This window comes from Bufo gargarizans, chromosome 10, assembly GCF_014858855.1.
Source record: "Bufo gargarizans isolate SCDJY-AF-19 chromosome 10, ASM1485885v1, whole genome shotgun sequence".
Taxonomy (NCBI): domain Eukaryota; kingdom Metazoa; phylum Chordata; class Amphibia; order Anura; family Bufonidae; genus Bufo; species Bufo gargarizans.
In genome coordinates this window covers 11,047,574-11,060,066 of record NC_058089.1, presented here as the reverse complement: position 1 = coordinate 11,060,066, position 12,493 = coordinate 11,047,574, and the positions used below count along the sequence as shown (strand labels likewise).

The following is a 12,493-nucleotide window of genomic DNA, read 5'->3' as shown; positions in this document are numbered from 1 at the left end:
TGCTCAAAAAATGTTCCGTCTCCCTCCCATTTCTTCTTGTTGCATGGTGAAGCTCTACTTGGAACCTTGTTAAGATCCAACAATGTAAAATATGATTTTTTGCCATTTTTCAAGTGGTCTTAAACTTTTGATCAGGACTGTACATTGAAAGTCAATGGGCGACAGATACCGTTTTTTAGGGTCCTTAACAACGGATCTGTCATTAATGCTAGGGATGAGCAAATTCACATAAAACTTTGTTTCGATACTATACGGAGCGAGCGCTCCATACAGTATTAAAATGTATTGGCTCCGATGAGCTGAAGTTATTACTTTGCGAAGTCTCGCAAGACTTCGCATAATAACTTCAGAAACTCTGGTTCAGTTCCAAGGTACCACTTGGAACCGAACCAGAGTTCGGGAAATGGCTTTTTACAGTATAAATCAATTTCTGAAGTTATTATGCCAAGTCTTGTGAGACTTTGAAAAGTAATAACTTCAGCTCATCAGAGCGACTATGCATGTGGACCAAAATTACAGCCATGTGCATGAGCCCTAAAACTTATATTTCATTCAATTTACATATTTTTATAATTTGCTAATTTTGGGCTTTGATTTAGGAGACGGTCCTATCAGTGACTGACAGCCTTCCCTCTATGAGGAGACGGTCCTATCAGTGACTGACAGCCTTCCCTCTATGAGGAGACGGTCCTATCAGTGACTGACAGCCTTCCCTCTATGAGGAGACGGTCCTATCAGTGACTGACAGCCTTCCCTCTATGAGGAGACGGTCCTATCAGTGACTGACAGCCTTCCCTCTATGCGGAGACGGTCCTATCAGTGACTGACAGCCTTCCCTCTATGAGGAGACGGTCCTATCAGTGACTGACAGCCTGCCCTCTACGAGGAGGAGGTCCTATCAGTGACTGACAGCCTTCCCTCTATGAGGAGACGGTCCTATCAGTGACTGACAGCCTTCCCTCTATGAGGAGACGGTCCTATCAGTGACTGACAGCCTTCCCTCTATGAGGAGACGGTCCTATCAGTGACTGACAGCCTTCCCTCTATGAGGAGACGGTCCTATCAGTGACTGACAGCCTTCCCTCTATGCGGAGTCGGTCCTATCAGTGACTGACAGCCTTCCCTCTATGAGGAGACGGTCCTATCAGTGACTGACAGCCTGCCCTCTACGAGGAGGAGGTCCTATCAGTGACTGACAGCCTTCCCTCTATGAGGAGACGGTCCTATCAGTGACTGACAGCCTTCCCTCTATGAGGAGACGGTCCTATCAGTGACTGACAGCCTTCCCTCTATGAGGAGACGGTCCTATCAGTGACTGACAGCCTTCCCTCTATGAGGAGACGGTCCTATCAGTGACTGACAGCCTTCCCTCTATGAGGAGACGGTCCTATCAGTGACTGACAGCCTGCCCTCTATGAGGAGACGGTCCTATCAGTGACTGACAGCCTTTCCTCTATGAGGAGACGGTCCTATCAGTGACTGACAGCCTTTCCTCTATGAGGAGACGGTCCCATCAGTGACTGACAGCCTTCAGTCTATGAGGAGACGGTCCTATCAGTGACTGACAGCCTTCCCTCTATGAGGAGACGGTCCTATCAGTGACTGACCGCTATCTCTGTATGCGCAGTCAGAAAAATACTTTTTACAGAAAGTTTTACAGAATCTTTTTCATAACACTATATATCAATCTGCTCAGCTCCTCCTGCTCTAAAACATGCTGTCTTCAACTGTTCAATGTGACAGGTTCCCTTTAAAAGAGATCTGTATGGATGACATCAGGAATCTGCAACCTCCGGCACCTAAGCTGTTCTGAAACAACTCCCAGAATCCTCCTTCCACATCTACGGGCGTAACGCTGTGCGGCGGAGCAGAGTTTCTCAGGTTCAATAACTCTGTAGATCATATGACTAAGGCCGAATGCACACTCGTATGATCTATACCAGTGTATTACTGTAGTGCAGCGGCGGCATGAAGCGCACGGCATCATAGCAACCAATGACGCCGTGCGCTCCTGCTCTGAACAGGAATCCAGCCCGGCATACCACGGACCGCTCTCGGCCGCGGAACACGACCGCGTGCATTCGGCCTAAGGCCTATTTCACACCAGTGAGTTTTCCATCCGGGTGCAATGCGTGAAGCAAAGACACAGCATCCAGACTGAATCCTGACGCATTCTTTTTTAATTGGGCCTGTGCACACAAGCTTTATTTTTTCACACATAATTTCTAAATTTTTTATTTATTTTTTACGCAGCCCTGGCTCCATAGAAGTAAACTGGGCGTGCGTGAAAAATGAATTGCATCCGGATGCGTTTTTTTACCAGAGTTTTTTTCCACGCACATGAAAAACGCGTCAAAAACTGATTGCACCTGTGCAGACAAAACTAAACACAAATCATAGACAGAATTGACTTTCTCGCAAAACCATCAGTTTTTGTCCCTGAACAGATTCTGACACAAGCTGTATCGTTCGTGTGAAAGTCCTACAGCTCTTGGTTTTCGATAGGTGTCCATATTTAAAATTAAGAGCAGATTCAGCTCTGCTACATGTACATATGCTGCACTGTGTAGACTTCCTGGCATTCTATATGTATCTGAATCATCGCAGCAGACACAAAGTATCATCTCCCCCGTGACTGCTCCCATTAGGTAGGACCTGATGGTTTACACTTGAGCAAACGGCCGGAAGCTGCATTTCTGTAGAATCCCTTTAAATCCACAGTTGCCAGAACTTCTCAGAAACCAAACTAAATTGGTTAACAAAATTCTCACTTCACCTGGGAAGACGTTCAGGCCTGTGACAGACAAATGAAAGGCGATGCAGGAATGAGTGCGCAGTAGGCAGATGTCTCCGCTTTATTCCCGGCTTAATTACAGGGAGGCGGCTGACTAATTACCTGCACCTGCAGTCATTACCTCTAAAGTGCTGCTGAGTAAGGACACACAAGACACGGGAGCCACGGCGGAGACGTTTATGGAGGAAACTGCAATGACTTTAGTGCTCTGGAGCCAAAAATGACTTCTACAATGGGGAATTTAAAGGGGTTCTCTCACTTCAGCAAATAGCATTTATGTTGTAGAGGTAGTGAATACAAGGCGCTTACTAATGTATTGTGATTGTCCATATTGCCTCTTTTGCTGGCTGGATTCATTTCCCTATCACAATAGACACTACTCGTTTCCATGGTTACGACCACCCTGTAATCCAGCAGCTGTGGCCGTGCTTGCACACTAAAGGAAAAAAAAAAAAAGCACCAGCCTATGGGCGCTGCCACGGTCCCAGCCACCAGAAAGGTCGGCAATTTTCCTATAGTGTGCAAGCGCGGCCACTGCTGATCGTAACCGTGGAAACAAGCAGTGTATGAAGGGATGGAAAAACGAATCCAGGCAGCAAAGGAGGCAATATGGACAATCACAATACATTAGTAAGCGCCTTGTATTAACTTTCTCTACAACATAAATGCTATTTGCTTTAGTCAGACAACCCCTTTAAGAAACCATGTGAAGCATCTGGCACTGGACAGGATCCCTTTAAGCACATTATTTATAGGATTAGAAATGAGATTTTCTTCCACAAATGCTGCCACTCTTGTCTATAGGCCATATTTTGTACTGCAACACAACTTCATCTAATTGACGGAGACAGAGGTGAAATACGAGACCCGATCAATGGTCAAGAGTGGCGCTGTTTCTGGAAAGACAAGTTTTTTTCTAATCAAATGCATCCTTTAAGGGCATCTTTTAGAGGGGCCGGCGTGACCACACACTGCGCCACCAAGATGACAGATTTATGGTAGGCATATAACTGTATATACTATGAGACATTATGAGTTGGAGGGCTATGGGAGACATCCGCATGTCAATTTGTAGTGTGGATTTTCAGTGCAGACTTTACCGTTTCCAATGGAAACTGTGATAGACATAAATGAACTCAGCTCTGCTACATCTGTAGGCCATTATCTTTACTCAATAGGAATATGTTAAGTTTAATTGCAGTCTTGTGTAAAACTAAGACAGCAGTAGGTGCTAGATTATAAACTCACCTCTGCTACACCTGCCAAAATCCTTGGTGCTAAGCAACTCATCTTTGCGACAAACTTACTACACTCCGCAATCCCAGCACTGCTACATCCCAACACATTCGGCCTTGATGAAATTCCATAAGCAGCCTTTCCATGCCCATCCACAGCCTTGTTACACGTGACAGACTCATCTCTGCTACACTCCACAAACATGGTTGTGATAAATCCCAGCGACACGCTTAGCCCATTACGTCTGTGTCCGTTTAATCTCCATTACGTATTCCTCATCATGCCCTGCTGTCTCCTAGCTGCAGTATTTGATCTCTAGTCACAGGCACGCGGCTGTCAGCAGCTCCTTCTCCCCCGTTAGCGCTTTCTTCCCAGTTCAGTCGCGCCTCTACCTCCTTTGAAAGGTCTATTTTGGGATTTTGTTGTTTTATTTTTCTTAACAGCAAGAACAATAGATATGAAAGTCGCCATTTGCAGACATTCAAGGTGTCGCTTTTAATGCATCGGCTCCATGGCCGCCCAAGTCTCACCACAATCAGAGATTTACCTCTGGGTGTAAAGCGTGAAATACATACTGATTCGGAGACAATGAAGCTTTCAATCAGTGAGCGGAGAATGCAGACAGGAATAAATCCCGCTATTACTGAGCAGAAAGGCCTCCAGTAAAACTCCAGGCGGCACAGTGGCTCAGTGGTTAGCAATGGTGCCTAGCGGCGTTGTGGTCCTTGGTTCAAATCTGACGAAGGAGAACATCTACTGTACATGTGCAGCACACCAGAGTGGGGCCAGCTCCAAATAGTTTAACTCCCATCCTTGCCTAAATCCATACACCGCTATCTGGGAGAGAACTGCAGTGCGTACAGTTGTCCATCTACCACCAGACAGGAGCCCCAGAACCAGAGAAGAAAGGATGTGTCCTCCTGTCACTGTCCCGATCCTAGGGACCAATGGCAAGAGGATAGCCACCAACGATTATTGTTGCAGCCAGAGCCACTACTACCCTCATCCTCTGCTCCAGCGCCTTCCGGGACACAGCACACAGATTTTTTTATGTTATCCCTGTGTTTCCTCCAGGTACTTTGGTTTCCCCCCACACTCCAAAGACATACTGATGGGGAACTTAGATTGTAGCTCCACTGAGGACAGCGAGTGATGATAACGTCTGTACAACGCTGCGGAATATGTCAGCGCCATAGACGCGAGTAAAAATAGGTAAATAATTGTCCGAAGCTTCAACCCAAATAATAAAGCATCTGTGTCTTCTGTACTAAGTAGAGGCAAGAACCCCCAAACCGTGCCATCTAAAAAATAGGTCTCAGGTTTAGCAAATATGAAAAAAAAAAAAACACGTTTTTTTCCCCATTTCCTGAAAATAAATCTGAACTCAATAATATCCCTCTCATGCTGCAGAATTTACCTTATTCTACTGTAACAGACCCTTTCTATCAGACCGTGTGCTGTCCGCATCTGCGCTTCCATTCAACTGCCCCGCAGCCACGGACAAGAATAGGTATTTCTATCATAGTGCCAGCCATGTGCAGTCCGCAAAATGCGGAATGCACATGACTGGTGTCTGTCTTTTGCAGATCTGCGATTTGCAGACCGCAAAACAGTTGTGGTCGTGTGAATGGACCCTTACACACTCTCCTCCCTTCTTCATAACAGCCCCAGATTTGTTAAAGGGGTTCTGCACCTTCATTTAACGGATGATCTATCCTCTGGATAGATCATCAGCTTCTGATCGGCGGGGGTCCGACACCCGGGTCCCCCGCCGATCAGCTGTTTGAGAAGGCAGCGGCGCTCCAGCAGCGCCGCTGCCTTCTCACTGTTTACCGCCGGGCCGCCCGCCCACTGACGTCACGACTTGTATCAACTAGAGTGGGCGCGGCTAAGCTCTGTTCACTTGAATGGAGCTTAGCCGCGCCCACTCTAGTTGATACAAGTCGTGACATCAGTGGGCGGGCGGCCCGGCGGTAAACAGTGAGAAGGGCGTGGCGCTGCTGGAGCGCCGCTGCCTTCTCAAACAGCTGATCGGCGGGGGTCCCGGGTGTCGGACCCCCGCCGATCAGAAGCTGATCATCTATCCAGAGGATAGATCATCAGTTAAATAAAAGTGCAGAACCCCTTTAACAGGTGAAAAGCACTTCTGCATGGAAATCCACATGACAGCCCCCAGGCCCCCAGGGAGACAGCAGTGCTAACTCTGAGGCCTCATGCACACGGCCGTTGTTTTGGTCCGCATCCAAGCCGCCATTTTGGTGGCTCGGATGCGACCCATTTACTTCAATGGGGCCGCAAAAGATGCGGACAGCACTCAGTGTGCTGTCCGCATACGTTGCTCCGTTCGGTGGCCCCACTAAAAAAATATGGCTTTTATTGAAGGCTGTCCGTGCCGTTATGCAAATTGTGGAACACGCACAGACACTATCAGTGTTTTGCGGATCCGCGATTTGCGGACCGCAAAACACACCATGGTCGTGTGCATGAGGCCTTAGGGCCCTTGCAGACGAGCGTGTCCAGATTTGGTCCGGATGCGTTGCGTCTGCGATCAGTGAAAATCTTGCGAATAGGTACACAATTGCAGTCAGTTTTGACTGCGATTGTGTTACGATGTTCAGTTTTTTCCGCATGGGTGCAATGCGTTTTGCACACGAGTGATAAAAAGAAAACTGACTGTGGTACCCAGACCCGAACCTGGACTTCTTCACAGAAGTTCGGGCTTGGGATCGGTTTTCTGTATATTTTAGTCACCACAGGTCCTTTTGCAGGTCCTGCAGGAAGAAGAAAGAAGACAATATCGGCTGCGTGATCAAGTGGATGAGGAGAGAGTTTATTTTTTATTTTTTTTTAACCCCTCAATGGACATTTTAGTAAGCATTCTGTATTAAGAATGCCATTATTTTTCCTTATAACCATGTTAGAAGGGAAAATAGTAAAAATCAACAGAACACCAAACCCAATGGGGTCTGGGGTTGCTCATCCCTATTTACAAACATCCTCTCCTAGCAACCATGCGTGAAAAATCGCACCGCATCCGCACTTGCTTGCGGATGCTATGCGATTTTCACGCAGCCCCATTCATTTCTATGAGCCCTGCGTTGCCTGTAAGACGCAGAATATAGAACCTGCTGCGATTTTCACGCAGCCCCATTCATTTCTATGAGCCCTGCGTTGCGTGTAAGACGCAGAATATAGAACCTGCTGCGATTTTCACGCAATGCACAAGTGCTGCGTGAAAAACAATGCTCATGTACAAAGCCCCATTGCAAAGAATTGGTCAGTATTCAGTGCGGGTGCAATGCGTTCACGCCACGCATTACACACGAGCGGAACACTCGCCCGAGTGAAAGGGGCCTAAGGGTTTTATTTCTTTTAATAGAGGGCAGAGTCTAGAGAAGACAGAATAGAAGAACATCATTTTCACTACATTTGACTAGTTTCATGCAGTCATAATAGCAAGTCCGTGTGTCATCCATGTTACTAAAGCTGGTCAGAGGCAATAGCTCAAAGCAGGGAGCGATCATTCCAGTAATTAATGCCGTTTTGCTAACTAGACTGTTGTTTCCAAACAAAGGAAATCAGGTCATTATGAGAAAAACATTTCAGACTATTTATTTCCCTTAGCAGAAGGTGATTAGTAATGCGCAGCCTGTAAATAGTCATCCAGTCATATCCAAAAAATAAAGATAAAAGTATAGCTGTAGTAAGTAAAGGCCGCGTGCAAAGCTTTAATGATATAGGCAGGTGGCTGCTACAAAGAAGAAATAGCTTGTTTCCCTCATTCCAACAATCTGCTGTGTATCTATGGAGAACAGAGAGGAGCAGCAAACACAGCCGTTTTCTTCAGCGGCTATGTGAACAGTTTTGTGAATTATGCAGCTCTCTCATCCCCTCTCCCAGCAGGAAGTTCCAGCATGAGCTCTAGTATCAGTCAAGCACTTGCCTCTCTACCTCTGTGGAAGTTTCCTAAGCTTCAGTCAGCCCACAATAAACAGATAGCGTTCACTCCTGAGGAAGGGAAGATGTGATTTTGATTGACAGGAGGTGGGACTATGAATCAGCCATGGAGGGAAGAAAATGAGTTCAAGTTAAAAGGAGATTTGCAGGTATTGATCTATTGGGCGATTGTGAGGTCCGGTTTCTGTCTCCCACTATTCATCAGAACAAACTGAATGGGTTTGAGATGCAGGACCAGGACACAGACACATGTATGGATGCTCTACCAAGGCTCCTGATTGTAGGGTCTGACCTTTGGGACCCCCACCCACTCATTAATCTTAAGAGCAGACCATCAAAGTCAAGTTAAAGCGGTATTTCAGACAGAATTATTTAGAATTATGCTAGAATTGTGAGGGTCTAACTGTTTACATTTCCACAGATCGCCTGACTTGAGCAAATTGGCCTCCATCTGCAAGACTGCAGCTGGGAGGCATTTTAATCAAGCAGTGAATAAGTATGCATGCTGGAGGACCGGGCCTTGGGGGTCATTAACTTAGTGGAGATTGGCGACCTGGGGGAGATTTGCTGAACATTAAGAAGTACGATCCCCTCTTCAATAAGAAATTCTCAATCTCGATATGACCAGGCACAAAAATCCCCAAATAAAAATATATCTGGAAATGTAAGAAACATATTAAATGACAAAAAAAGCGTGCTAACCAACCGCACGCCGCAAACTTCTCAGAGGAATCTGAAATTCTGAGGGCACTAATAATTGTATGAACCAGTAAGGGTCCATTCACACGTCCGTTTTTTCTTTCCTGATCTGTTCCGTTTTTTGCGGAACAGATCAGGACCAGATCTGGACCCATTCATTTTCAATGGGTCCTGGAAAAAAAAAAAAAAAAAAAAATCGGACAGCACAATGTGTGCTGTCCGTTTCCGTTGTTCCGTTCCGCATGTCCGTTTAAATATAAAACATGTCCTATTCTTTTCCGCAAAATTCGGATCCTGGTACAATACAAAGTCAATGGATCCGCAAAAAACGGAAAACATTCGGATGTCATTCCGTATGTCATCCGTTTTATGCGGAATCCGTTCCTGGAAACACATAACAAATGTTTTTTTGTTTTGGTTTTTTTTTCAATTTTTTTTAAAGAAATCCAAACAACTTTTTTTGATTATTGAAATTTATACATGTTAACGTTTTTTGCGGATCCGCAAAAAACGGATGACATACGGAAACATTTTCAGTAACAAAGGATCCGCAAAAAACGGACCGAAAATCGGGATATAGAAAAATACTGACGTGTGAATGTAGCCTTAGGCCTCCTGCACACGAACGTTTTTTTACACGGTCCGCAAAAACGGGGTCCGTAGGTCCGTGATCCGTGACCGTTTTTCCGTCCGTGGGTCTTCCTTGATTTTTGGAGGATCCACGGACATGAAAAAAAAGTCATTTTGGTGTCCGCCTGGCCGTGCGGAGCCAAACGGATCCGTCCTGAATTACAATGCAAGTCAATGGGGACGGATCCGTTTGATGTTGACACAATATGGTGCCATTTCAAACGGATCCGTCCCCATTGACTTTCAATGTAAAGTCTGGAGTTCTGTTATACCATCGGATTGGAGTTTTCTCCAATCCGATGGTATATTTTAACTTGTAGCGTCCCCATCACCATGGGAACGCCTCTATGTTAGAATATACTGTCGGATATGAGCTACATCGTGAAACTCATTTCCGACAGTATATTCTAACACAGAGGCGTTCCCATGGTGATGGAGACGCTTCAGGTTAGAATATACAAAAAAACTGTGTACATGACTGCCCCCTGCTGCCTGGCAGGTGCTGCCAGGCAGCAGGGGGCAGACCCCCCCCCCCTGTTTTTAACTCATTGGTGGCCAGTGGGCCCCCCCTCCCCTATTGTTAACTCGTTGGTGGCCAGTGTGCGCACCCCCCTCCCTCCCTCTATTGTAATAATAGCATTGGGGCCAGTGTGCGCGCCCCCCCCTCCCTCCCTCTATTGTAATAATAGCATTGGGGCCAGTGTGCGCGCCCCCCCAACCCCTCCCCCCTCCCTCCCTCTATTGTAATAATAGCATTGGGGCCAGTGTGCGCGCCCCCTCCCTCCCTCTATTGTAATAATAGCATTGGGGCCAGTGTGCGCGCCCCCCCAACCCCCCCCCCCCTCCCTCCCTCTATTGTAATAATAGCATTGGGGCCAGTGTGCCCCCCCCCCCCCCCCCCCCCATCATCGGTGGCAGCGGAGTAGAAGATTCATACTTACCTGGCTGCTGGCTGCTGCGATCTCTGTGTCCGGCCGGGAGCTCCTCCTACTGGTAAGTGACAGGTCTGTGCGGCGCATTGCTGTCACTTACCAGTAGGAGGAGCTCCCGGCCGGACGCAGACATCGCAGCAGCCAGCAGCCAGGTAAGTATGAAAATCTTCTACTCCGCTGCCACCGATGATCGGGGGGGGGCTGTGGGGGGGGTTGTGCGCACACTGGCCCCAATGCTATTATTACAATAGAGGGAGGGAGGGGGGGGGGGGGTTGGGGGGTGCGCACACTGGCCCCAATGTATTAAAACAATAGAGGGAGGGAGGGGGGGGGGGGTTGGGGGCGCGCGCACACTGGCCCCAATGTATTAAAACAATAGAGGGAGGGAGGGAGGGGGGTGCGCACACTGGCCACCAACGAGTTAACAGGGGAGGGGGGGGCCGCACAATGATATTCAAACTGGGGGGGGGGGGGGGGGTCTGCCCCCTGCTGCCTGGCAGCCCTGATCTCTTACAGGGGGATATGATAGTACAATTAACCCCTTCAGGTGCCGCACTATCATATCCCCCTGTAAGAGATCGGGTGCTGCCAGGCAGCAGGGGGCAGTCTTGTACACAGTTTGTAGTGTATTCTAACTAGAAGCGTCCCATCACCATGGGAACGCTTCTGTGTTAGAATATACTGTCGGATCTGAGTTTTCACGAAGTGAAAACTCAGCTCTGAAAAAGCTTTTATGCAGACGGATCTTCGGATCCGTCTGTATGAAACTAACCTACGGCCACGGATCACGGACACGGATGCCAATCTTGTGTGCATCCGTGTTCTTTCACGGACCCATTGACTTGAATGGGCCCGTGAACCGTTGGCCGTGAAAAAAATAGGACAGGTCATATTTTTTTCACGGCCAGGAAACACGGCTCACGGATGCGGCTGCCAAACGGTGCATTTTCCGATTTTTCCACGGACCCATTGAAAGTCAATGGGTCCGTGAAAAAAAACGGAAAACGGCACAACGGCCACGGATGCACACAACGTTCGTGTGCAGGAGGCCTAAGGCTGAGGGACTAGCAGGTGGGACACCCATGGTCAGGGTATGATTTGCAGCTAGGCAACTTTAGTGCGGGGGTCCCAATACAGACATCTCCTGCATCAGAGTTCTCTAACCTGTAGCTTACCAGCCATGGAAAAACTACAACTCTCATCATAGCCAGACAGCACCTGGTCAAAGTGTTACTTCTATTACACCACATTCCAAATTATTATGAAAATTGGATATGTGTGTCTAAGATGTAATTGGGTCTCAGGGCTCTATGGATCACTGAAAGAGTTTTGCCAGGTGAGCCCAATTAAAGGAAACTACTTAAGATTTCTGTGTCAGTGTCACTTCCTTGAAAAAAAGCGTACAGGTTTCATCCGTGAAGGATCCGTGGTTGGTCCGTGTGTCCGATCTTAGCCTCCGTGTGTCATCCGTAATTGACAGAAGTTGCTCAGCTGAAAATTAAATTTCCAAAGAATCTCCTATTAGTCTTCAGTGAAAAAATGAACGCAACACGGACACAACACAGATGCCATCCGTGTTGAGTCAGTGATTTTCACAGACCCATAGACTTCACGGATCAAAATAGTGCATGTCCCTGTAGCTTTTTTACTGAACCATGGTCAGTAAAAAAAATACTGAGAGGTGAACAGACACATTTAAATCAATGGGTACGTGTGCTGTCCGCAGAAAACGGACAGCACATGTCAGTGAAAAATGGGAATGAGGCCTAAGAAGGATGTTCCACATTATTAAGCAGGCCAGAGGTGTCAAGCAATTTGGGAAAGAAAAAGGATCTGCTGCGAAAAATCTTCAAATAGTGCAATGCCTTGGACAAGGTACGAAAACATTGGATATTTCTCGAAATCGTGATCATCGTACTGTGAAGAGATCTGTGGCTGATTTAGAGCACAGAGAAAAGGCAGAATAAGGAAGGTTTCTGCCAGACAAATTCATCTAATTAAGAGAGAAGCTGGTAGAATGCCATTATAAAAGTAGCAAACAGGTATCTAAAGCTGCTGGTGCCTCTGGAGTCCTGCGAACCTCAAGCTGTAGGATCCTCCAGAGGCTGCAGTTGTGCATAAAAATATTTGGCCACCCCTAAGCAGAGCTCATAAGCAGAATGGTAAAACAGCAGTCTTGTTTACGGATGAGGGCCATGCAACCCTGAATGGTCCCGATGGATGGAGTTGTGAATGGTTGGTGGAT

The 12,493-nt window shown here is 47.1% G+C and overlaps 1 protein-coding gene across 3 annotated transcripts in view; it reads right to left on the bottom strand.

The window, feature by feature from the left end:
* Positions 1–12,493, bottom strand: part of NELL1 (neural EGFL like 1) — an 843,611-nt gene that overhangs the window by 789,181 nt on the left and 41,937 nt on the right. The window lies entirely within an intron of this gene.